The 25,640-nt window shown below is 41.3% G+C and overlaps 1 protein-coding gene and 1 pseudogene across 10 annotated transcripts in view; both read left to right on the top strand.

Moving 5' to 3' along the window:
- The window catches only part of GRIP1 (glutamate receptor interacting protein 1), a 422,676-nt gene that overhangs the window by 5,750 nt on the left and 391,286 nt on the right, over positions 1-25,640 (top strand). The gene's annotated exons all lie outside the window — the stretch shown is intronic.
- Positions 24,296-25,204, top strand: LOC148532463 (uncharacterized; annotated as a pseudogene).

Below are 25,640 nucleotides of genomic sequence, written 5' to 3'. Positions count from 1 at the left end.
AAAACCTCACACTGTGTCCTTAGAGAGATTATTTAAAGCATCAAGTTAAATGAAATGATTGTATGTTGCATCACCATTGAAGCGTAGGAATACATATAAAATATCATTGTAATGTCTTGTTGTAATATACGCTTGTAGCTTTTCGAACCTAATATAAATTTTTTTATTTTTTCAAATAATTTTTTATTGAAACACTGCACATATTCATAATCAAAGATTTAAAAAACAGTACATTGTGTATGGTAACATTTGGTACATAATACATTTCTGTGATATTTTCAATGTAATCATATATAGTCAATATCAAATATTAACTAAAAAAATGAAATAAAAAGAACAAATTAAAAAATATAATAAATGAAAAACTTTCTCTCGCCCCTTCCCCCCCGAAGAAACAAGGCTCCTCTCGCTTTCAATTGTTTAGGGACCAATAGAAGTGATATCCATTGGAGGGTTGTTTTCAACAGTCCGAAGTGTTTACCATGTGGTATCCTTCACACTATTATCAATTTGGCGTTGCATATCTTGAGGTAATGTAGATATAAATGACTCCCACGTATTGAAACATTTTACTATTTTGGTTTCTTTTTCTAATACTACCTCTACCCAGTCCATTCGAAAATAGTTAAATAATTTTGCTTTAAATAACTCAAAAGATTGGGAAGTAGTCGAGATCCATTCCTGCAGTATTGTCTTACGTGCTGCCGCGCTGATTGCTAAAAGCAGTCTTTTACTTCCCTTACTAGCCCTCGTGTCTGTAGGGATAATGCCAAAAATTGCCCATTCTGCTATGAAAGGAACGTAGTTAAGTAAAGGTGATTCCGCATATCTCTTTACTTGTAGCCACAATCATCTAACTATTGGACACAACTAGAAACAATGGTATAAATCAGCATAGTTTTCTCCACACCTATAGCAGGAGTGAGAAGTTGTACTTCCCATCAGGAAGCTTCTGTGTGGTGATATATTAGCTCTGTGGACAATGTTTAAAAACATCTCTACATAAATTGTTGATGTTAGAAAATCTACTGACGGCCCTTAACTACTCCTGTAGATCTCTAACGTGTATGTAGGAAATTTCTGAACCCATTGTGAAAGTCCCCTAGTAATGGATGCATGATCCATATTTGCTAATTTTACATTTTAAGAATATTGCCACCAGCAGTGTCATTTTTGGATAAATCCTATTGCTACATCAAGCCTGCAGGATTGATAAAAAAAAATAAAGAACCCCTGCAATGTATCGGGCATGCAGATCAGTCATTTTGAAAGATCAATCATCTATACCTATCCCAACTCTGCTGCTTTCATCCTTTAGATGCTCGGATAGGCTACGTGTTAAATCTCACACATTTGATACACATGAACAAGGCACAGTCTAATTAGAAAATTTGTTTCCTAAATATTCTTATTTAAATGAATATACCTTTATAAAGCTGTGTGGCTGTTGTCCCATTCTACAATAGGTAACACAATTACCCTTGATGTAGAGGTAGAATAAGAGCGATGAGACAATCCCTCAGCGCTCTTTTCCCCATACACCCACTTTCTCCTCTCTTTCTCTGTAGTCTTTATTCCCTTCATCGGTTATCTTTTTTATTTTTTTCTCCTTGTTTTATATACTCCCTCCGTGCGCTACAAGTCACATTACACAAAGCTTGTGTTCGTGTCAGTTGTTGTGACACTGAAGCACAGCATTTCGCACGCAGATGCAGTCGCACACAGAATATAGGCACGCTGTATCATTGTAATCAGTATAAGCTGCTTGTGCGTCTTATTCGCATCACTTTGCGAATAATACGCATTTTAAGAGAAAAAGTCACACAAAAAGACACTCTGCGCTAAGACTTGCGCCATGCGGGCTGTTTAATGCGCAAGGAGGATATATGTGGACACAACTGTAGATTTAGGAAGGGAGAAAAGAAGACCAGAGAGTAGGAGGTTGAAATTGTCCAGGCAGGAGATAACAAGGGCGAGATATGACACCCAGTCAACGGACTTGAGGAACAAGGGAGAGAATAGTGTTAGCAACTGAAAGGAGGAGTTGGGAGGGAAAAGGCACCTGAGAGGGGGGGTGACAATAAGTTCAGTCTTAGATATTTTTAGGATAAGAAAGCTCTGAGACATCCAGAAGAGAGACAGGTAGAGATGCGAAAAAGGGTGGAGGAGGGAATGTTAGGGGAGGAGTAGATTTGTGTATCATCAGGATGGCTTTATTGTAGATCAAATGATCTGATGAGATCACCAAGGGAAAACATGTAGAAAGAGAAGAGGAGGAGGACAGACTTATGGAAAACTAATTGGATGAGGAAGTTTGGGAGCAGGTAGAGACAAAGAAGGAATGGTAAGAAAGGTAGAGAGACAGCCATGAGAGGGTGGTTTCACAGAGCCCAAGAGAGTGAAGGGTTTAGAGGAGAAGATGGTCAACACAGATATGGGAGTACTGAAATGATTGTGGTTTTTTATATATATACTTTTCATTTGGTTTTAATGAAGCCAAAATACATCATCCTAAAAACATTTGACCTTTTGCTGGTAAAACTTTGTTCTAAGCCCCGATAGGGTGTTTAATCACTGTGTTTCCCTTCCATGCTAAGATGGGTTAATCCTAGGTTACTTTCTCTTTGTATGAGCAGTTTCCGGAAAGTGTTTTGCAGCTCTACTTAGACCAGGGGTGGGCAATAAGTGGCCTTCCAGCTGTTGTTGAACTACGAATCCCAACATGCATTGCAACATTTTTAGCATGGCCAAATAGCAAAACTGTGGCAGGGTATTCTGAGATGTGTAGTTTTACAACATCTGGAGAGCCGCTTATTGCCAACCTCTAACTTAGACACAGGGCTGGTGCCTCCATGCCTGAATCTTCACAGTTGTCTAGGCCACCAATGTGTAGGGGTCGCATAGAACACTGAATGAGTGACGATGTCATTCATCCTCTGTTTTTATACCCCCACACAGATTGCTGGCCACTGACAATGAGGCTGAAGCAGCCATTGGCTGAAACTCCTCCATGTCTGTGTAGGGATGGTCATGGAAGAGTGAGATTAAATAGTAAAACACAATATAACCGAGCAATGGGTATGTCTCAATGCTGATTAAATGACAAATATGCTAACATAACATAGGGGCACATGCTGTTCTTGCAACAGCGTTTCCACATGTTGCAAGCACCGCAACTTGCGCCCCTCACGGGCTGGACTCGCACTGGATTCAAACAAAAATGTGCAATTCCGGAGGTTCCTTAAGTGTAGGATATAGACGCACTTGCGGACGTAAGTAATTTGCAGGTAATTGAATTGACCCCCTATAATGCAATACAGAATAGCCAGAAGGCCTGAATGCACTTCATGAATGGCATCTGGCTTGCAATATCGTACTGCTTTGGTATTCAGCAGCCACAATAAAGGTGGGTTAGTAACCCTTTTCTTTTTCTGGTCTACCTGTGGTTTTACTGGACCGTGCTTTTAAGTGTAACTTAATTTTTTTTTTTGGCACTTGAAAAGGAAGGAAAACATTTATATAACATTTTGAACTGTGTAGTCTGGGCATTACAGAAGTTATGTTAGCAGATGAAATAATTATGTAAAGTGTATTAATAAACAGTAATGCTATTTGTGGTGAGGCTGTTATGTATGTCTGTTCTCTAGGAAGCGGCTTTTTTAATGCAATGCAAAATTATGTGAAGAAAAAAACGCTTGATCACTTAAGGCTTAATCTTAAGAAGTGCTCTAAATATATTGCAATACTTAATCACTTTTACAATGCAGCGGATATAAATCATGTTGGGCCATGAGACACTGAGAAACAAAGCCATCTGATATTATGTCTTATGTTCATACAGTAAAGCGATTAAATGTAATGATTTCTAGGAGCTATAATACATACAGCACTGCATAATATTTAGGTGCTGTATGATAAAATTATGACAACATATACCAAAGGATAAACGTTCCATTCTAAAAATATTATTATTATTATCAAGCACATAACTTTTTCTACCTAAAGAAAACACATCTGGCTACTGCTGTATTTCAGGATAGTTTTATATTTCGTCTTGTGAGCAATTTGTTTAAGCATCGTTCAGGATAATGTGTTGTATCTTTTGTTGTGATATGAGACAAATTATGATGTAAAGAATGTGATTTAAGTGTAAAGGTTTCTACTTTTTCACAACACCAATAGTAAAGAATACTGAAAGTTTCAAAATTTGTCAAAAATAGTGCTAAAGTTTTTCCTCATAAAATGGAATACAGCCGTTCGCAGTTTGCAGAAGGTGTATAAAGTAATCCTCAATATTAAGTTTGTACTTGAAGAAATGCTTGAAACGTTTGTGTAAATGTTGTGTTCATCATAATAGTGAAAAATGTAATGTAACCTTAAAGCTTGAAGATAGTTGGGCTAATTTAGTGTTGAATGTACTTTTATGTCAAAAACCTAATAGTAAATTGCATAAAAACACCAAACACAATGTGCGTAATATACAGAGGCACAGATATCTTGAGTTGCTTGAAGCTGCGCACAAAATAAATCATAAATGTGTAAGTAAAGACATTCTGTATGCACTTTTTTTTCTAAATGCCACTGATGTCAGATAATGGGTTACATGTTCCTGAATGACACAACACTTGTTGGTGATGAGAATGTCATCTATAGCAGTGGAGGGACAATCATCAACTTTAGGTAAATCTGTAATTAATACAGTGTTGTAAATAGTGCCAATATAGTTAATATGATAAGCAGATTTAGATGTATATAAAACTCCAGAATATAAAATTAATCTGCACAAAATGGTGCGGTCATTTTAACAAAGTAAAGGAGTATTGTCATTTGCATAATCACCCTTATGGGACAGATTCAGTTAGCCACGTATTGACTTGCTTGGTCTGTTCCCCAAGTAAAGTGTCTAAAACTATTCAAATTGCAGTCCCGTGAATAACCTTGCAAGTAGCCCAAGGCAGCAGATAACTCTTATCTCTGTTCCCACTTGTTTACCTTTTATGGGACAAATGCAAGTAGCTACGATAACCCGTTTTCGCGTTTAAACATCAAAACAGGTGTTTAAAAACTTATTCACCCAATTCAATAAGCCAGGGAGTTATCACCTGCTCAAGGGGTCCAGTTATAAAAGACACCAATACAGAACTGTAGTTGCCACGTTCTTGACCATTCCTCTAGTCTACCTAGATCATCAATCATTTGTTTTACCCCTCCTGGTGTGTCTACCCGGTTGCAAACCTTTGTGTCATCTGCAAAAAGGCATGGTTTCACTTCAATACCATTTGCAATGTCACAAATAAAGATATTAAAAAGCACTGGTCCAAGTACAGATCCCTGAGGTCACTCCACTGGTAACATTTCCATCTTGAGACTGCACGCTACGTTTACTACAACTCTGTTTCCTATCCTGCAGCCATGATCTTATCCATTCAGCTATCTTTGAATCCAATCTCACAATCCCATTGTAAGGATCAATAGAAAAAGTATACGCACTGATCTGTTCGCTCCGTAGGATTGGAGCGTTTATCGGATCGGCGGCGTTTATTGGGTAGTATGTACTTAGCTTAAGTGTTAATTTTTCCAACAAAATTGTAAAGTACAATAATGCAATTGAATATCATGTAGCCAACAAGTTAAAATTTGATTAAAAATAACCCATGGAGAGAGAGAGAAAGTACTAATAAATCGGCCTCTAACTGGTATTTTATAGGCTGTGTTTGAAAACTGACAGCTGCTGATTGGTTAGTACTTTATCTCTCCACTTTATCTCTCTCCAAGCTTTGATAAATCTCCCACCCAGAAACAAAAACCTTTTCCTCCTTTGTTGCACATGAACCTCAATTGTGTGACCAGATTACAGGTAAATGTAGTAGGAAGCTGCCCCATAAGTGACGTTATACTTAGGAATTTGACCACACGAGGCTGATGTCAGTTGGGTAGAGTATATTGTGTCATTTCTCTCTGCACATGCTTAGACAGTGAATGCACATATAGTACTGTAGTTAATGTAAACTACGGAAATGGGGAGGTGAGGGAAAAAAAAACATTCAAACAGCTGTTTTGTCTGTCTCTCTCCCTCCCCACAAGAAATCTAGCTCCATCTACACCACTAAAACTGTGTATTTTCAATAAATTAATATGCTTTAAAGCAGGTTCAAAAAAGTGTGGTAAGCCCTAAACCCTGAACTGCAAAAGAAAACTACAAATACACTACAGATAAATGTGATCACACCTTGAAAGACTAATACACACACAACGATTTAGTTAATGAACGATTTTAGTAAACTATTTTCTACCTTGAAAAAATTAACTAAAATCGTTTACTAAAGTTGTTCATTTACTATGTTCATTTAAATGTAATGAACAATTTTTTAGAACTACAAACGATTTTTGCATATTCCCTTACTGAAAATCGTTGAGTTGACAAGTCTGACTAAACTACAAACGTGAACGCGCATGAACGAAAATCGTTTGACTCAGAAAGTGAACGATTTTTACAAACGATTATCGTTAAACGATAATCAGTCAAAAAAACGTTGTGTGTGTATGCACCTTTACTGAGTAAATGGAATGGATCATGTTTGGGATTCTGTAGTCTGGCTCTACGTCAGTCATGTATCAAAAAGACATATCAAATAATGACATATTAGCATCTTGGTGCTTTTTCTGCCATGTTTCTAGCATAATGTTATTAGGGAATGTATATTGGTTATTTGAATTGTTAAAAACATTTGCTTCTGTCAAGCAATTTTTCATGTGTCAAGTCTATTAAACGAAAGAGTAGTGAAGCCGTGTTTTGATGCATGTAGTGTAATGGACTGAAATGATTGCCTTAAAAAAATCATGCTGCATTTTAATAGGTTTAATAGAGTATGTAGATTTCAGTGTGCTTTTAGAGTTGTCACCGTGACACTTAATATTAAGCATTGACTGACGGAATAATATTTCTATTCTATTTGTAATCAGTAGTCTATTATTATGGTGGACATGCAAGGTAGAGGTGTGGAAATTATTGAAAATCTCAGTATTCAAATTGTTTTTGTGATAATGGGGAGTTATTCCAGGTAATTTGTAGCATCCATACTTTCCAGGGAGTGTCACATCAGTGTGTTCCTTAATCGCTGCCATAGCTTTTTTTATTTTTTTTTTATTTCGATCTATCTGTCTTGCATGAACCCACACACTCCAAATTGAAATCAAACCGCTTTGCACCAATCTCTTCACGGGTTTCCCATACCTCCGCTATAGATTCATCACTATTCGGGATATTATTAGAACTGCAGGGTCCGTGACTAGATTGTCCTTTAACTTCTAATCTAGTAATTTTGGTCTCCTCATAGGTTTCAATTCTCCCATTTTATCATACATCATAACCAGAGAAAAAAACCTCTGTGATTTTTGGGAGTATAGCGAGCTTTTCTTCCTCCTCTTGTTACCTTTTTTGTTTCTCACTACCACTTGCATATTGTTTGGAGGACATTCTCACAGCACTTGAAAAATGTTTGCGGTTATACTAGGCACCTACACAAGGAGATGGTAATGATGAAACTGGCAAGTTATTTGTGAGCATCAACAATAAAGGTCAAAACAGTCAATACTAAGGGTCGATGTGATCCCCTTTCACTAACATGTCCATTTGTACCCAGCAGCACCTGAAGGTATAATAACCCTACTCCTGCTAGTAATCACCTATTTTTCTTGAAATTTGCTGATTGTTCATCATCTACATCCACAGCAGCAATGTCCTACATGCCGGGCTCATCTCCTCCTGGCTCAGTCCAGCATGCGGTGGCCGGACAATCATCTGTCTGTGCTCACTACACATCCCCCCGTGCGTTCCCAGCGGCAGCGCACACTGTTGCATTCCGGCTAGTCGCAGCAGCAGGTGTGTTGTGTGATCGCTCCCAGGTGAGTTTTGGGACCATCTACTCCGGATCACTACTGCACCACTCCAAGCATCCTTAGGATGCTTGGAGTGGCTGTTCAGCCTGCAGGGTCCATTCGCCTTGTGGGCCCTGGACATTTGCATGTTTATCTACCCTGCTGTAATGCCACTGGGGAGCGAATGAAATGAAGGTGGGGCGGACAAAAGAGATGGGTGAAAAAGAGAGGAATTAATGCATATGTGTGTGTGTATATATATATATATATATATTTATAATGTGTGTGTGTATGTATATGTGCAGAAATGATCGGCACTCTGGAAACCGTTTGAATGCATAAACTACTTAAGTTTAATTGGTGAATTAGTGCAGGAAACTACAATGTTTCTTGTCTGCTCAGGAAACTTTATTATAGCTTGATAAAGGGTCCTGAGCAGACCCGAAATGTTGCTGTTTCTTGCATCAAATAAACTCAAGTAGTTTATGCATTCAAACTGTTTTCAGAGTGTCATACAGATATCATCAATTTGTTCTGGCACCTGAAAGAATATCTGGCAGTTCCGCCGCCTACTTTTTTTCGCCCCCCTTGTGCTGCCAAAACAGCTCTGACTCGTCGGGGCATGGAATCCACAACACCTCTGAAGGTGTTCTGTGGTATCTGCACCAAGACAGTAGCAGCAGATCCTTCAGTTCTGTAAGTTGCGAGATGGGGCCTCCATGGCTTAGACTTTTCTTTCCAGCACATCTCTCGGATGCTTGATGGAATTGAGATCTGGGGAATTTAGAGGTCAAGTCCAACACCTTGAACTCTGTCATGTTCCTCAAATAATTCCTGAACAAATTTTGTAGTGTGGCAGGGCACCTTATCCTGCTGAAATAGGCCACTGGCATCAGGGAATACCATTACCATGAAAGGGTGGGCGTATTTTGTCTGCAGGACCCAAGGTTTCTCAGCAACTTTTTGCCCAGAGCATCACACTGCCTCTGCCAGCTTGCTGCCTTCCCATAGTGCATCCTGTTGCCAACTCTTCCCCAGGTAAACAATGCACATGCACCCGGCCTTCCACGTGATGTAAAATAAAACATTTTTGCTCGCAGTCCGGCGGTACCGTAAGTACGGCATATTGCTACACTTACTCCGAGAGGAATTCACTCCTAATTGGATCGAGCACTAAGGCTGGGTACACACGTAAAGATTTTCTGTCCAACCATCCAACTAGTTGATTGGTTGGAATGAAAATCTGGTAACATATGGTAGTAAATGATGATCAGCAATTTGCTCCTAAATGCCAGAAAACAGATGAAAGTGGTCGTCAGACAAGTTTGTTAAATGCTTGATCTAAACGATTTGTTCAAACAGTTTTTGTCCATTTTCCGGTGTTTGGGAGCAAATTGCTGATTGTAATGTACTTTCATACCTTAGCAGATTTTCATTCCAACCAATCAACTATTTGGATGGTTGGAGAGATAATCTTTACATGTGTTCCCAGCTTAAGTTTGTTACTTTAAATCCAGAACAAAATTGTTTGCTTTTTTTTAATGTAGAAACCTCATTATGATGCTATATTTATGCCACACTCCAAAATGGATAGAGTAGAATGGTAGTTAAAGCAATGTAGTATACCACTGTTTCCCAACTCCAGTCCTCAGGGAGCACTAAGCACTAACCGTGCATGTTTCCCAGATCACCTAGTTGGTGCACAGGTATATTCATTACTGACACATTTTAAAAGATTCACAGGTGGAACTAATTATTTCAATTGCGATACTGAGGAGATCTGTAAAACATGCACTTTTGGAAACAGCTGTAGTACACGGAGAAGCAGATGGCACGAGTTAAGAGCAGGTAGCAACTTTTAATCTTAAGTGGGTGAAATGGAGATGTTTATTATATTTGTGTTAGAAAGCCCACATAGTTTACTACAGTAAACCATTTTTCCATTAATGGTTAACAATGTTGAAACCATGTACTTAAAACATCAGTAATAATAAATAAGGTGGCTCTGTTGGAATTAATTGCTTTCCTCCTTTCACTGCAAATGGAGCAAGTTTGAGACAAATTACCAGACACAGCCACAACTCACACCATGTGCACCAGGGCCCAACACAACTGCTCCCATATGCAGAGTTTCCCCATGCCATCAGACGCAGATAGTTTCACACATCCTTTTTCGATTTGTGTGTACACTAGTTTTTATAAAGCGGTATGGAAGATTTTGCTGCTATTAATAGTAACTGCCCTCACAAAAGTCAGTAATGACCTCCTTGCTGCCAAATCCAAGGGCCGCTACTCTCTGCTCATTCTCCTTGACCTCTCTGCTGCTTTTGACACTGTGGACCATCCTTCACTTCCTTGGTCTATGTGATACTGCCTTCTCCTAGCTGTCCACCTACCTCCCTGACCATTCCTTCTGTCTCCTCTCATCACTCCTCTCCCCCCACCCCCCACTTCCACTAACCGATCATTTTTCCTAAGGTTCTGTTCTTAGACCATCCTCTTTAGGTGAACTCATGCGCTCTTTTGACCTCCAATGTCATTTGTATGCGGCTGATACTCAGGTCTACCTATGCTCCCCTGACCTCTACCCCTCTCTCCTCACTCGTATCTCCAACTACCTCTATCTCTTTCTGGATGTCCCAACGCTTTCTTAAACTTAACATGTCTAAGACTGAGCTGATCATATTCCCACTCTTCCGCATAACCACACTTCCCCCTGTTTCATTATCAATTTACGGCACAACAATCTTCTCTAGCTCCAAAGTGCATTGTCTTGGAATGATCCTGGACACCTCCCTCTCCTTCAAACCACAAATTCAGCACCTCTCGCAGTCCTGCCATTTCCATCTCAAAAATATTTCCAAGATCAGACCCTTTCTCACCCAGGATGCTACTAAAACCCTCATCCACTCACTGGTCATCTCCCGATTGGACTACTGTAACTTCCTCCTATCTGGCCTCCCTAACTCCCACGTCTCTCTCGACTCCAATCTGTCCTCAATGCTGTTGCTCGGCTCATCTTCCTCTGCAAACGTTCTACATCTGCCTCCCCTCTCCTAAAAAGCGCTACACTGGCTCCCCTTCCCCATTGGAACCCAAATCACTGTTCTTACACTCACTTACAAAGCCCTCACCCATTCTTCTCCCATTTACATCTGACCTCATCTCCCTTCACACTCCCACCCGGCCACTTCGCTCAACAAATGCATGCCGCCTCTCCTGCCAATTTATTACTTCCTCCCACCAAAATTTTGCCCGTGCTGCTCCCTACCTCCGGAACACTCTCCCTTTCCCTATCAGATGCTCCACCTACAAATCTACGCTGGTTTCTTGTTCACTTTTTATGTACTTTGTAAGGCGCTGCGGAACTTGTAGCGCCATATAAATCATAATAGTAGAATGATCATTGACCAAACCATAAATTTCAGGTAAAACTAAACAGTTTTCTTGCAGAGATATTGGTCACAAATAGATGCAAATGAATAAACTTCCTCTGTTTGTGTTGTTGCCTATAAAATGAGGTATACCGCCAAACTGGTTATGGGCCTTAGGGCCTGATTTAGACCTGGTCGCTAAGCTGCGATTGCTCGCTATGGGCGATTATCGCACATCTGCGCATGCATGGGCGGCAAAGTACTCATGCACTAACCATTCACTGCGGCCGGGAATCGTGCGCTTGTAGTACACAGACTGGACGCGACTTTGAGTGACAGATTGCGCCGTTTGTGGGTGGTGACGGGGGAAGGTGCTTGTGAACGGGGGAGTGGATGTGCAGGTGTGTCTGAGCGTCAACGGAGTTTAATGGGTGTGCATAATTAGCAAAGTAGTGTCATTGAACACGTCACTTGGTTGTATTTTTGCCTGAACTGATCGCAGTGCTTGCGGTGGGATAGGGGCTACCTCAAGTGCTGCGTGCAGCTCCGATGGGTCTCGATGTTCACAATTAATTGCACACTTCCTGGAGATGGCGTGTGCTAGGAGAGAAAGGTGGGCGGCTTTTCACTGCTGCGTACGCTCACTGCCGTCGCCCACTAAGACATAGAGGACGTCCTTAAGCCAGACAGTGCGATCCTGGGATTTGCATACCCGGATCCTTTTTGGAGCGAACGAGCACAGCTTAGCGAGTGGGTCTGAATCAGGCCCTTAGTGTGTGGAGAAATAATAAAGTAAATGATTCAGGCAATGTCACTTACCCCTAACAGTGCGAAAGGGATACGTTCAATATCCCAATGCAGGGGATGCTGGCGCTTAGAATACCGGCGCAAGAATCCCGACACCTGTCAGAATCCTGGCGCTGACATCCCAAAGGTAAGTAGAGCGGTTGAGGGGAGGATTAGGCACTAGAGGGGAGAGGGGGAGGTTAGGCTTAGGCACTTGGGAGGGAAGGATAGGATTACGGTAGGGAGAGTGTGGAGGGGTTTAGGATACCCACCGACAGGTGTCAGAATCCTAACCCTGTCGGGATGCCGGCATCAGGATTTTTACCTCCAGGATCCCAAGTGCCAACATACCGTACTCATCCCAAAGCGAAACAAGTACAGTAGTTGCAACTTATACCCCTTTCACACTGCCCGCAATAACCCGGGTTATTATGCAGTGTGAAAGGGACCAGTTGAAATAACCAGGGTTTTGTTTTATATTCAGCTGGGTTGAACACAGGTTCAACCCAGCTGGCAGTGCAGTTATGAACGGTTATCCATGGTCGATGCGACGCGAGACCCGTTAACAGCATAGGAAGAGCCAGCGCTTGGGCTGCCAGTCTGAAAGGGGTCACATTCAGGATAGACCAGTGTACAAAATCCTGGGTTCGACCTGGGTTTGCAGTGTGAAAGGGGTATTGTATTAATTATTGGAGTAACTGGAATTATTGCTCATTGTGCAGTTATATTTCAAACATTAAATAAGCTCTGCTTTCATGGGATTTTGTGTTCACTTGTTTGCAATGTTACATATCACTACTTTTCAGAGTGGTCACTTTTATTCCTGCTAGTGCATCTTCCCAGTACAAACAGAGGGCCTGAGTCAGCAAGGAATGCAGTTGCTCATACACACGCAATCGGTCGATTGTTGCATTGTGCGTATGCATCGCAGTGCGCGAACTAGCCACTGCGATCGGGGCAGCGATCGCAGACGATGCGCAGCCCCATGGCAGAGTGATTGACAGGAAGTGCCGTTTGTGGGTGGTGAAAGAGGGGTGGTTTGGCAAACGCAGGGCTGCCAGTGCATTTCAATGCCGTTGCATAGGTGTGCATAATATAGCCACTGCGATAGCAGACGCCGCCTGAGGCCTCATAGCGTGCACTGAAGTAAGCAATTCTTGAGTGAAGTCTGACCTGCATTAACTGTGTGTATGGGTCCGATGTTACCGATTGTTTCTCTATGTTGGCCAGTTATACCATGTGAGTAAGGGGAAGTGGGCATCCTTATGTCAGGCTGTGATCACAATGTGAATGCAAACATTTACATGTCACCGCTGATATTAGCAACTGCATTGCATGCCTATAAGCAGAATAGCGATCCGTTAGGTATGAGGCCGCAGAGTCCTGGTAATGGCTGTCTATTAGACCGTGTCTTTCATTTTTTCTCCCAGTAGTCAGGCTTTAGCAGCGAAAGTGACAGAGCAGAATCTATCACAGCGCCTTTTAAATAAACCTGAAAAATGAGCCATGAACTGACATTAAACCCACACTTCATAATTTTCCACACAGAGTGATTGCAAAGTTTTAATGGTATTTTTTGTAGGTGGTTGTACTGGTGTGTAACTATTTCAGGAATGCAGTGATAGCCCCCTCTTTGCGCCCTCCTTGTTCCCATTACTTGTGGAATTCTGTTGTTAAATTGTGATTTTACAATAATAGTGTAAAAGTAAATGCTAATAGTATTATGTAACCTACCAGCTAACACTGTATTACACAGAGACACAACATGCATTGTGAAATATTGTATCATCACTTAAAACCTGTATGTGTTTACCAAATAATTTTGACCTTGCTAGGGCAGTATTACATTGCAGGGGTTGGTACGGGATGCCGGCGGTCAGAAACCCAATGCCGGCATCCCGACCAGGTTAAAATCCCGACATGGAGAGGTAAGTATACTAACCTAACCCCTAACCTCTGCCCTTAGTGCCTAACCCTAACCTCTCCCTAACCGGTGCCTAAACCTAATCCTCCTAACCTCCTTAGTGTCTAATGCCTAACCCTCCCCCAAAGCTCGCTACTTACCTTCGGCATGCTGGTGCTGGGATTCTGACTGATGTCGGGATTCCGGTGCCGATATTCTAAGCACCAGCACCCCGCACGTTGGGATACAGAACGTATCTCCATTTGCTTAGGTATTGGAGCTTATACACTATATTGTTAACAAAGTAGCAAAGAGTTCTCATTATAATTTGGACGCTCATGACCCCTCAAGTCTACTTTCCTACGATTTTTTTTTTTTTAAAGGTTCTTGTCCGTTTTAGTAAATACATGAATAATGCCCAGCAAAATATTGCAGCGATTGAAATGTGAAATCGCTGTATTCATAATACCTTCACAAGTATTCTAATTTCAGTGACTTTGTAGTCACACTTCAGGCACCAGAAGTCTTATTTCTATTAATGCGTCAACCTTTGTATTTATGTGACTAATACTGCACACTGATATTTTTCATATTTACCAAACAAATTGAGTGGCAATTACATATCCTTTCATATGCAGGTTTGTATTTGTTTTGTATTCAGTGAATAATTATGTGATCTGTGTGAAAAGAAGTCAAGTGAGTATTAATATATCCATCATTATCTGTTGAGCAAAACTCTGCACACTGCCACCTATAGAATGAGTTTGCATTGTAGTGTATTGTTTAGAATGTGAATAAGTAACCAAGAAAGTATGTTTGGAGATCCGTTTTGGGTATTCAACCACACGCATACCCTCATTATCTGTGGAATCCATTCCAGGCAGCATGTTTGGGCAAGTTGTTGTTGTTGTAGTAAAAAGACAGATGCTACATTTTTTGAAGTACAAAAGCAGTTTTCTTTAATGTAAACAATCCTAATTTTCTGTAGTATCATGCTAGCTGAATATATTCTATAATATATTTTGTGCATGTACGTATTTATATATCTGTGTATGTATGTATGTATGTATGTATGTATATATATATATCCAATACAATATACCCTTATCCTGCGCTTAATAACTAGTGTTAAATTACTAATTCAGCAGTTCCTCCCAATAGATCTCCTATAAATATACTTCATTACATGGACATTCATATTTCATCACTATCGAGTTCCTGGTGATAAATATAATTCCATTAAAAATCCTTTTGACTACTTCCTATTATAAATTGTAGGGGGACTTCATTAGGTTTTCCATCTCAGTGACATCTTTCAAGGGAAATTCCAATTGGGCTGATTTAAATAATGCAGTGGGTACACACTGGCCGATATATTGGCCAATCAGTTGATCGGCCAATATATCTGCTGGCCGTCGGCCAGTGTGTAGAGACGATATGTCTGTGAACAGCGTCATTCATACACATATCGCATTGGCTGTGCTGCACCTCCGATGGACAGATACAGTCAGGTGCATAAATATTGGGACATTGACAGAATTTTCATATTTTGGCCTCTATTCACCACCACAATGGCTTTGAAATTAAACAAACAAGATGTGCTTTAACTGCAGACTTTCATATTTAATTTGAGGGTAATGACATCCAAATCAGGTGAACGGTGTAGGAATTACAAAGGTTTCTATATATGCCTCCCAGTTTTTAAGGGGCCAAAAGTAATGGGACAAACTAAACAATCCTAAATCTAACTTTCACTCTTTAATACTTTGTTGCAAATTCTTTGCAGGCAATTACAGCCTGAAGTCTGGAACGCATAGACATCACCAGACGCTGGGTTTCATCCCTGGTGATGCTCTGCCAGGCCTCTACTGCAAATGTCTTCAGTTCCTGCTTGTTCTTGGGGCATTTTCCCTTCAGTTTTGTCTTCATCAAGTGAACTGCATGCTCAATCGGATTCAGGTCAGGGGATTGACTTGGCCATTGCATAACATTCCACTTTTTAGCCTTAAAAAACTCTTTTTGGTTGCTTTTGCAGTATGCTTCGGGTCATTGTCCATTTGCACTGTGATGCGCCGTCCAATGAATTCTGAAGCATTTGACTGAATATGAGCATATAATATTGCCCGAAACACTTCAGAATTCATTCTGCTGCTTTTGTCAGCAGTCACATCATCAATAAATACAAGGGAACCAGTTCCATTGGCAGCCATACATGCCCATGTCATGACACTACCACCACCATGCTTCACTGATGAGGTAGTATGTTTTGGATCATCATCAGTTCCTTTTCTTCTCCATAATCCTCTCTTCCCATCACTCTGGTACAAGTTGATCTTTGTCTCATCTGTCCATAGGATGTTGTTCCAGAACTGTAATGGCTTTTTTAGATGATGTTTGGCAAACTGTAATCTGGTCTTCCTGTTTTTGAGGCTCACCAATGGTTTACATCTTGTGGTGAACCTTCTATATTCACTCTTGTGAAGTCTTCTCTTGATTGTTGACTTTGACACATATACACCTACCTCCTGGAGAGTGTTCTTGATTTGGCCAACTGTTGTGAAGGGGTTTTTCTTCACCAGGGAAATAATTCTTTTGTCATCCACCACAGTTGTTTTCCGTGGTCTTCCGGGTCTTTTGGTGTTGCTGAGCTCTCCGATGTGTTCTTTCTTTTTAAGAATGTTCCAAACAGTTGATTTGGCCACACCTAATGTTTTTGCTATCTCTCTGATGGGTTTGTTTTGATTTTTCAGCCTAATGATGGCTTGCTTCACTGATAGTGACAGCTCTTTGGATCTCATATTGAGAGTCAACAGCAACTGATTCCAAATGCAAATGTCACACCTAGAATCAACTCCAGACCTTTTACCTGCTTAATTGATAATTAAATAACGAGGGAATAGCCCCACCTTTCCATGAAATAGCTTTTGAGTTGATAGTCCCATTACTTTTGTCCCCTTAAAAAGTGGGAGGCACATATAGAAACCCACATATAGAAACCGTTGTAATTCCTACACCGTTCACCTTGTTTAGATTTAATTACCCTCAAATTAAATCTGAAAGTCTGCAGTTAAAGCACATCTTGTTTGTTTCATTTCAAAGCCATTGTGGTGGTGAATAGAGGCCAAAATCTGAAAATTCTATCCTTGTCCCAATATTTATGCACCTGACTGTATGTCTGCAGACTGCCCGTACACACACAGCGGCAATCGCGGGGGGGGGGGGGCGGCGGCGGTGGCCCTGCCTCCCTGCCAGCGGGACCCGCAGCTGCATGATAGATAATGGCCATTCAGTGTGTATGAAAGACCATCATCTGCAGATATAGCTTTCAGGTGTGTACCCGTCTTTAGTGTGAGAGAATTAGTGGGGGCAATTCAATTGAGCACGAAGTGAATAACTCCACGAAGGAGCTATTCTCTAGGATTTTATTTTAATATGACAACACAGTATTGGGTGATCTGCTCCACTGCATGTATGTGTATATGTATAAAATATATATATATATATATATATATATATAAATAATTTATTTATCAAGTTATATATGGCATATGTGAAACGATAGCCGGCATCGGCATCCCGTACCCATCCCCGATTAAATACAGTTTGCAAAACACTGACTGTGATCTGCAGACATTGCTTGATTTCTTTAGGTGTAATTGTCACTATGTACCTCACTATGTATTGTCGTTTTTACTTTTTGAGAGAGTGGAGAATTATATTAGACCAAAGTAAATTAATTATATTTATAGTCTTAATAATGCACTATTGGATGTGAATTCTAGGCTTTCATTACAATTCTCGCACACTACCAGCATAGTATATGCTATTTATTATTAATCTATAAATAATATGAACATCCTACTCTATGAAATAGAAAAGAACACTTGTTTCACTTTGCACAGTTTAATACTACTGGATTTGTACTCCTTTTTGGTAGCACTTATTAGTTGCCTTCTTTATAATGTGGACATGTTTACCTGGAGTGGATACAAACACAATCATACAACTCTGTGATCTGAAATTAATATACAGTCCGTTATACTGATATTAATTATTAGCTTTTATTTGTCAGTCACTGTCGCACTGGAATTAATCTATATTGTGAACACAAATACACACAGATTTATTTAGTTACAGGCCAAATGCTTACCAATATGTTTTTGGAACGTGGCAGCAAGCTACGTGTAGATCACACAAAGAAAAAACATGGTGAGAACATGCTCACTTCACACAGATAGTTGAACTCATGGCCCCAGTGTCCAATGCATGTTAAACGCTTGCAGTGAAATAAGAACTTTGGGCCTGATTCAGACCCACTCGCGAGCGGCTGTCCGCTCCCAAGTGGGTCGATGTTATGGACTGAGCATGCGCACGACGGAGGGAGCTCCGTCGTGCGCATGCGCCAGACGCGACGAGCGAAGGAAAGTCCTTCGCTCGTTGTGTCCGATCAAAGGGGGCGTGCTGTCAATGTTGATTGACAGCACGCCCCCTTTGGTGGGCGTGCCGGGGGCGTGCCTCCCTGACGGGGGCGTTCCCACGGGAACGCCTCCCGTCAGAAGCCGGCCCACTGACATCACTAGTGATGTCAGTGTGAGTGATTTTGGCTCTGATAGAGCCAAAATCACTCCGGAGCTTGCGGTTGAAAACCTCAACCGCAGGCTCCGGCTCGCAAATTCGATGGTCGCGATGGTCTCGACCATCGCGACCATCACAATGCACGCTCGTATAGCCTGTGGGTGGTGACCCACAGCTATACGAGCGTCCAGGAGGACGCTCCATGAAAATGGAGCCCGGCCCTCTTTCAGAGCGTGCGCTCTGCTCAGAGCGTACGGCTCTGAATGAGGGCCTTTATTCAACAGATTATTCTGCCTACTGCCACCAAAACGGACTTGGAAAATATGAAAGTCACCAATTAATTAGTTGGGTTGAAGTCTGGGTTACCCCTTTCAAACATGGGTGACAACCCTGGTTATTCCTGGGACGTCACCCTTCACACTGGACCCGGGTCTTCCAGCAATCAGTGAGAGATGATGTTATCTCCAAGTGCTACTGTTCCTAACCAATCAAATTCTTTTACGTTTGACCAGGGTCATCAAGACCTGGGTCACACCTTTCAGACTTGAGCCGGGTCGTCGCCCCGGGATGCAAGTCCTGGGAAAAAAATCTGATAGAGACCAGTGTCGTGGACCCGGGACTGCTAACTCAGGTCCTTTCAGACATACGCCAGACCCTGGTCGATGCGCGTTCAAGTGCAAAAACCTATGTTTTTTACTTGTGTCTGAAAGGGGTGTTGGACATGACTTATCAGCTTTCAACACTCAGCAGGTAACTAATTACTGAACTTCTCAAAGAGAAATCTTTAACAGAACCCATCTGGGTTCAGCCTCAGGCTAGACATGACATAACTCAGGTGTTATCAATCTCTCTACCACTGATGTCTCATGCAGGGAATTCCCTATCAGTTATCAGCTGTCTTCATAGATGCTCTTGCTTCAGAATTATACTTTCCTGTAAAGTTTACTTCCAGTTTTGTTTCGAATACCGGTGTCCGGCTCCTGGACAAAAGCACATCTATTCCTGCATTTCCATCGGTGGCGTTTCCAGGCAGAGTCCTCATACCAGCTAAGTACTCTGTTGCTTTCATGGTGGGAACCAACTACATTGGGTCGCGACCTGGGTCCTCACTGTGTAAAGTCTATATCCTCTTGCAGAGATCTCTGGTGAAGTCCAGTGGAGGTCTTGTGTTGGATACACACTACACGATCCTTGATTGTGGCCGATGGCACGACCGACAAAACGATATGTCAGTGCACTGCAGGCCAATAAGAAGATGCAATGAATGACCCCCCCCCCTGTAGTGCTCAATAGTCGTACGCACTAGACAATGTACCCGATATGTCGTCCTGATTCGCCATATCGGATGACATATTGCCTAGTTTATACCCAGCTTTAGGCACATGTTTACTAAAAAGTGGGGTTTTAGAAGTGGAGATGTTGCCCATAGCAACCAATCGGATTCTAGCTATTATCTTCTAGAAGGTGCTAGATAAATGATATGTAGAATCTGATTGGTTGCTATGGGCAACCGCTCTAAAAACCCGCACTTTAGTAATTATACTCATTAGACTCCGTTGTATTTGGCTGTGCCAATTTCACCTGTTTGCATTTGTTATCTATGTGCATGTGTGTACTCTGATACACTCGCTGTCTGGTTTTGATCTCCAGGGATATTGCATCTACTTCGGCATCTACTCCGTGTATCTCATTGCAAGCTGTGCGCTGTTCCCACAGTACCAACACATCCGTGCCTCTCATTGCACACTATGTGCGTTCAAACAGTGCCAACACCTCCGTGTATCTCATTGTACGCCATTGCACTGTTCCAACAGTGCCAACACATCTTACATGCTACGTGCTGTACAGACAGTGCCAACACATCTGTGCCTCTCAATGCACGCTACACACTGTACAAACAGTGCCACGCTTTGGGTACTCAACCGTACCTATGGCTCTTGTGCTTCCTTGACAAAGCCAGTGTAGCGAAACGCCCCGTCGGTAGCGGCGCATGTGATCTGACCTCATGTCAAAAAATAATATACTTGACTAATATGTGTTGTCTGTGCACGTGTATTCAGATTTAGGGCAGAGATTATTATACCAGAACTGCAATGATCAATATGAAATAACACCATTACCTGCATAGGGAGTGATATATTTACATATTTCCCAGCAGTACTTGCCAGGATAGGAAAACTCTTTCCAGAAGCTGTGGAAGGATGTGTTAATGCACCAATGTATTACTGTGTAAGATACTTCCATTAACAAATTAATTACATGTAATATTGAGTTAGTTATCTAACAGTAAAACATAACTCACTTTAACCATCCCAGCATATTGTAAAAACTACTCCCTGAGGATTTGTTGGCACTGGATGTATAAGAATAGAATGTATTCTGTCGAATTGTATTTATACACTTTCCAGTATCATCAATTCTAAGTTAACCCATGGTCTGCTGGATAAGCAGAAGCTAAGGGATTGTGTAATACCCTCAATAATTGACCCTGCAAATAAACTAACAGAGCATTCTGGGTTAACCTATGGTTTGCTGGATAAGCAGCAACCAAGTGATTGTATAAGACCCTCAGTAATTGACTCTGCAAATAATAAGCAGAGCACTTTGGGTTTTTATATAACTCCTATGCAGTAATACAGACACACAAACTATTTGGCTGAATTCTGATAGTATCAATGCGATAAATCAAATTCAGCCATTATTTATTGTGACAGGATAGAGGCAGACACATGCGCCGCAATTAGTTTTTAATCACATTTTCTTTATCTTTGTGACACACTTATATTTTTATCAATTTTCGCTGTTCTTCCTTTGATATTGGATATTAATCTTATAATATTAAAAGTTAAGTTTTAATAATGAGTGCACCACTTGCGACATTTCATCTTTCCTCCTTTGTCTTCTTTGCTTCCTGTGTTAACCAGCTCAGGGTATTCCGTGGCTGCCACCTTGTAGAGTATTGCAGTTATACTGTCATCAGTGAGTTCCCCCGTAGAAACAAAAACCCAAACCGTGTCAGGTGGCATTTTGATTCGCTAATAGTGTCCGACAGGACTTCATGAAAAGTCGTATTGCTTTGCTTTTAACCACTTAACTGGCTCATATTTTTTTCCAAAAACCGCTCAGAAATTAACAGCGTTTTATGACTGGCTTAGGTCAAGAACATCTATTTAAAAATAAAATATAAATATATATATTTTTTTGAAACACACAACATTAATATTTTTTTTTTAAATATCGAACGGTGATATATCGGCTTTATATTTCCCCGGCGGTTGCACCTCTCTGTAGCCACCCTAGATACACTGGAGGGGTTGAGGGCTGTTCATTTCCATTGCCCATTTCTATCTCTACAGCCACGAGGTGGTGGGTACTGCTGGGCTACATGATCGGCAGCACGGCAGACACTGAAGGAGGGTGCATGGATGCATTAGAGTCGGGAGGTCCCTCTGCTGGAATATTATCTACAAATAGGTAGATATATACGATAATTGTCGGGATTGTACGCCGAGATTCCGACTGCTGTCGGGATTCCGCCGTCGGTATTCTGAGCATCGGCATCCTGACCGTCTGTATCATAACTACATCCCATTTATATGTGTGTTAATTATTATTGAGAACCGATATTGAATTTTACACGGCAGTAGCGACAGCTGTATTGTATACCTTTTTAGCGTGTGTTCTATGCTAATTTCCTGATGCTTTATGTAATTGTTTATATTAAGAAAAGCCATTTTTGCTCCATTTATCTTTGACCAGGTGTATTTAATTAGTATTATTCTCAAAAACGTACTCACTGGCGCAGTTTCTCCATTTGGTTCATGTGCAATAGTTATCAAACAATTATTTTTTGAATTTTCCAGATCCATATTAAAGTATGATTGTTTGTTATTGGATGGATATTCCAAACAGCCTGGATATTGTTTTTAGCTGATTTTCTGGGACGTATTTACTTGATAGAGTACATGGCTCATCCAAAATGTAGTTTTGCTGTACAGATTTAGGGTGTAGCTTTGAAGGAGTAGTTTTGTGTTGGAGTATGGCAACAGCTGGAATCGGTATGAATTACCGCTGGACCCCTTGCCGGTGCTTCAAATCCCGACAGCGCCTGGCCGACAGAGGAAGAAATCCCAATCGTCCCTAGGTAAGTATTGACTAACCTAATCTACCCACTAACCCTCCTTTAGGGTGCCTAGCCCTAACCTCCCCCCCAAGTGCCTAATCCTAATCCCCCCTCCAAGTGCCTAAACCTAACCCCTAACCCCCCCCTTCCCCGCCGCCTGAACCTAAGTCCCCCCGGGGGGGTGCCTAGCGCTAACCTCCCCCCGGGGGTGCCTAACCCCCCTTTCTCCTAGCCTAACCCTCCCGGGGTGTGCCTAACTCCAAGTCCCCCCCGGGAGCTCTAAACCTAGCCCTTCACCCCCCCCCCGCGGCTGTCCGCTGCAGCGCCCGGCATCCGTTCGATCGGGATGCCGGTCTCCCGTCGACGGTTAAATGACAGGCGTCTAGATTTAGACGCCTGTCATTCGTCCCTAGTCGGGATAACAATGTCTGGAAGCTGGCTGGAAGCTGGCGGTCGGCATTCCGTCCGCCGGCTTCCTGAACGTATTCCCAATAGCTAAAGGTTGAGTGTTGTATTGGAAGCTGTACTGAGGGACAGTAAGTAGCCGCATTTTCTTGTTGTGACCCTGTACTCTATTTTAGAAGTTAAGCAGCTTTACTATTTATGGTAAAAGTAATATTTATCCCACAATCAACCTTGTACATTGAATCTTTCAAAAAAAATTATAATTTTGAGCATTTCACTCCAGTAGAAACCCTAGTAGTATTACTCTATCTGCCCATCCAAGCATGGACTTGAGAGAGTTTTCTCATGGTGCATGCCAAATAAAGAGATGCAGGGAAACAGCCATATCCATATCCACTGGACAAGATCAGAACACTGTGAAGTTGTAGGAGTATAATTTTCCAATGTTTTGTTTTTTACACAGTTACCAAGTGAGAGGCAGACACTAGGATCAGAGAGATTTTTAGCTTTGCATGGTAAAAATCCTATTCTTGTACTTGTGTGAATAAACCCTGTGTACTGTAAGATAAGCATGTAGTTTAACTAAAAAAAAAAAGGTGATGTATCCTTTCCATCTTTATAATTATATTTTCAATTATTTCTCATGTTTAGTCCCAAAAGACAGTGGACTACATACCAAGGGGTAAATAAAAGCTGCTTTATATATATATATATATATATATAAACAAACCCCTTAGAGCAATGTGTGCAAATGCTAGGAGCTTAGGAGATAAAGGTGCCAGCCAATCAGCTCCCAACTGTCATCTCACAGGCTGTGTTTGAAGAATAACAGTTGGGAGCTGATTGGCTGGCACCTTATCACTTTCTTAGCCAATTTTCACTCTGTCTCCTAACACTGCTTAGTAAATAGACCCCTTAATCTCAGAGCTAATCGCAATAGTGAATAGGGATGATCTGGATATTGTGGCTATTACGGTGTCATGGTGCAGTGAAAAACATGAATGGGATATAGCTATACCAGGATATACTTTATTTAGAAAAGACAGACTGGAAAAGACTGGAGGAGGGGTAGCAATGTATGTGAAAAACAACATAAAAACGACTTCAATACAAAATATTGCAGAAAAAACTGAGGCCCTTTGGGTGACCATAGAAACAGGGGAGAAAGACATTATTCACACTGGGGTGATTTACAGACCACCAGGCCAGGGGGAGGAACTGGACAGAAACCTCTTCCAAGACATCACTAAAATGACTTTAAAGTCTCCCATGATTACCTCTCCTTTTAATCTACCAGATGTGAATTGGGAGGGCTCTTTTGCAAGTTCCACTAGACGTGGGGATTTTCTAAATGCCTTGCAGGGAGAATCCTTCAAGCAATTGGTGAGGGAGCCCACTCACAAAGATGCTATACTAGACATCATACTCACAAATGGCAATAGGATATCAGATGTAAGTGTTGGAGAGAACCTAGGATCCAGTGACCATCAAGCAGTATGGTTTAATATAAAGACAGGATTCGACTCATGCCACAAAAAAACAAAGGTGTTAGATTTTAGGAAGGCTGAATTTGCAGAGATGGGGAGATGTGTAAACCATTAATTGGCAGATTGGAGGAACTTGGAAGGAGTGCAGGAGAGGTGGGAAGAATGAAAAAGTGCAATAGAGAAAGCAACAGATCTTTGCATAAAAATGGTTAGGAAAGGCACATGGAAAAGGAAGCCAGTATGGTTTACAAAAGAAGTATCAGCTAGTGTGAAAGCAAAAAAGAATCCATTTAGGAAATATAAGCAGACTCAGAATAAGGAAGACAAAGAGGTGTATCTTCTCAGTAGGAAGGAGACCAAGAAGGTGATCAGATGTGCAAAGGCACAGACTGAAGAGAAAATGGTCCAGTCAGTAAGTAAAGGGGCCGAAACCTTTTTTAAGTATGTAAATGAAAGAAGAAAATCAAATGGTGGAATAATAAGAATGAAGACTGACAGTGAGAGTCTTGTGGAGGGAGACAAGGCCATAACAGATAATCTAAATGGTTATTACTTCTCTGTATTCACTACAGAAGGAGAGGGAAAAGGGCCACAGTTAAGTTGCAAGGATATACATGAGGTAGATACAGGTATATTTACAGAGGAAACGGTCCTAACAGAACTGACAAACTGAAAGAGGACAAATCAATGGGTCCAGATGGGATACATCGAAGGATACTAAAAGAGCTTAAAGGGGTGCTGGTAACATCATTAACTGAATTATTCAACCAGTCTCTAGCTACTGGAGTAATTCCAGAGGACTGGACAAGAGCAAATGTAATCCCACTGCACAAAGGTGGAAGCAAAGAAGAGGCAAGCAACTACCGACCAGTGAGCCTTACATCAGTAGTAGGGAAAGTAATGGAATCACTATTAAAAGAAAGACTTGTGGAACATCTCAATCCAACAATTTGCAGGACCCCAAACAGCATGGGTTTACTAGGGAGAGACCATGCCAAACAAATCTTATTGATTTTTTTGACTGGGTGACTAAAGTAATAGATCAAGGGGGGCTGTAGATATAGCTTATCTAGACTTCAGTAAGGCTTTTGACACTCCCACATTGCTGA

The sequence above is a fragment of the Taudactylus pleione genome, unplaced genomic scaffold (assembly GCF_031769625.1).
Source record: "Taudactylus pleione unplaced genomic scaffold, aTauple2 ptg000075l, whole genome shotgun sequence".
Lineage (NCBI taxonomy): Eukaryota > Metazoa > Chordata > Amphibia > Anura > Myobatrachidae > Taudactylus > Taudactylus pleione.
The sequence above is the reverse complement of the archived record's forward strand: the minus strand, read 5'-3'. Positions and strand labels throughout refer to the sequence as shown.